Here is a 2,836-nt window from a genome sequence, read left to right on the forward strand (position 1 = left end):
TACAGCTGTTCTGAAGCAGATGTCCAGCTGGCTTAGTAATAAGCAATCAATCACTTTCGAAGCACCTCCCGTATGGCAGAGCTGCACTGTGCTGTCACGTTTAATCTTCATGCCAACCCTGAGACTTGGAAACACAGACTGATACTCAAGGCACAGGAGGGATTTGCACTCACAACAGCAAGTAGCAAAGCCAGGAAGCAAAGTCAGGCCTAACACTGAGGTTCCATCTCACTGTTCTGACATTTCAGCTCTCCCATGGTATAAACAACTCTATTCACTCTGGTTTATAAACTCTCTCTGGCAAGTTTAGTCAAAGTGGCTCAGTTTGCCAGAGCCTGGTTACTTCTGGTGGCATTCAGACAACCGAGTTTCTGAACTTGAAGTTTGGAGAAACATGCACAGATTACACACCCTCCAAAAAAGTTCAGCTTTGTATAATCTACCTATCTCTTGACAAGAAAAAGTAGTAAATTATATTTTCCTTAAAAACTTAACCTAGAATACAGTTCAGCACAAATAACCACTGTGATTAGCAAAGAGCATATCAATGCAGAATATGACAAGGATGCCTCTCATTATTATCCTTGCAAAACACAGAAGCCATCCGTGGGCCTGGAATGGAACAGCGCTTCATGAAGATTGCTAAGTCAGATCTGAATGTTGTATCTGGAGCACTTACATCATGTCACCATGGCAGGTGTGGCTCAGCTGGTTGGAGCACCATCCTGTAAACTGAAGGACTGTCAGTTTGACTCCCAGTCAGAGTACATACCTAGGTTGTAGGTTTGATCCCTGGTTAGGACCATATTGGAGGCAACTAAGCCATGCATCTCTTATACTGATCTCTCTCCCTCCCCCTCTCTCTCTCTCTCTCTCTCTCTCCCCCCCCCCAACCTCCCTCTCTCTCCAGCCCCCTTCCTATATCTCTCTAGAAGCAGTGGAAAAAAAAGTCCTTAGGTGATAATAAATAAATAAATAAACAAACAAACAAATAAATATTTTAGCATATTTGGAGTATTTATATGAAAAAAAGCCCAACACACTCCCAGAACTTATAAACTCAATAAATAATAGTGATGGAAACTAATAATAGTTTGAAGGTTATGAAGCAAATTCAAAAACTATGTTCAGTTCAGAGTCCTGGGACAGACCAAATATTATCAAGTCTCATAAAACTTCTTTCAGAGAATTGATTATCAGATAAATGAAATCATCACGATGCTACCAACTCTGAATATTTCCATGAATAGTATAGGGAAGGCTTTAGAGGAATTTTATATATTTATTCTTTGGCTACCACAAATAGAAAAATAGAAGGAAACAAAGTATTCAGCTTATAAATTTCAAGAAGAATATTTCCTCTTTCTGAACTCACCCTAAGACATTACACCTTGAATGTTAATTTCTTATTGAACTTGAATCTCTGACCCAAGTGATATATTCACAGAGATCCAGAGGGGACAGAGTTTTGCACACTTTTGTGTTGTAGGATTTGGGCTTTCATACTATATCTCTCCTCCCTTCTCTCCTCCTTCCAAGTGCCCTAGAATGGAGAGAGCCAGGGAGAAGTAACATCATCTCTCTCACCATTCCTCCATGCCCCATGGGAGGGGGAGGTGGGGATAAACTGTGGCAATGATTTGTGACAGTGGGTCTCCCAGTGTGCTGCTCAGAAACTTGTCTTGCACCTTAGGAACTCATGAAGACAGAACCTGAATATATGGCTTGTGTGAACGCAGCTTATGCTGGGTTACTGCCAACAAAAATAAAGAGAAATAATAAGGAGGAAGGGGAGGGGAAAGAGGAGAGATGAATGCAGAAAAGAAAGAAGAGAATCGAATGTGGGAGGAGAAGGAGGAAGAAAAGAAAGAGGAAGAGGAAGGGGGAGGAGGAACAACTTTTATTAAACTCGTAACCAGCCACTGAGCTGAAGGCATTACATAAAATCTCTCTTATGTTTATTCACATAAGAACTCTAAATAACAGATACTATTTTTATCATTGCTTTGCAAAGAAAGAAACTGACAACTAGATGCTAAGTTACAACTGAGGAGCAGAGTGGAATTTGATTCTAGATTTGTCTGTCTCTGGAGCTCCAAATGACTACCAAAAACTTGGGGGGAAAACGTTAAAATGAAGTGTTTTCCCTCTTTGTAGCTGATTTCCTCCACACACCCTCCAAATAGCTGGAGACAGGAAAGAGTAAGATATCTACATTAGTGAGAACTTGACTTATCCACCTATGCATAGGTGGCTAGGAGAATCTTATTAATTACAAGCTAGACAATAGATAACACATTAATAGCATTTTTAAACATTTTAAACTTAGTATTTGTAATTGTTGTAATCACTGAAATTATTATAGTATATTTTTATCAACTATCTTTGAAGATAACTTTTACATATTTATTTCAAGTAAAACTAAATTACATGTATACTTAGGCACATTTTTCAGACTGTCATATTGTATTTTCTTGCTACAATGCTTTTATAATTCATCTCTGCAGCTAGAACTCAATATACACAATGACAGGCTTTCAATTAATTTTTATTCAATTAGTTTCGTGATAGCAAATAAACCCTCAGTTAATTGTCTTTGATAGAGCAAGATAACATTATATCATAAAATGAAGAAAAAAATCAGTTGGTTCACAATTTTAGTTAAATCAACATTGTAATCTATAAAAACAGTATTCTGTAATACTCATATTTTTATAACTCAATTCAAAATTTATCCAATCAACATGTCTACAAAGCACATTGCCCAAACATTAACTATTTATCAGATAATCTACCATTATATTAACAAGTGAGCCTTACTTGCTCTGGCAGGAGT

Source organism: Phyllostomus discolor, chromosome 4, assembly GCF_004126475.2.
Source record: "Phyllostomus discolor isolate MPI-MPIP mPhyDis1 chromosome 4, mPhyDis1.pri.v3, whole genome shotgun sequence".
In the NCBI taxonomy this organism is placed as follows: Eukaryota; Metazoa; Chordata; class Mammalia; order Chiroptera; family Phyllostomidae; genus Phyllostomus; species Phyllostomus discolor.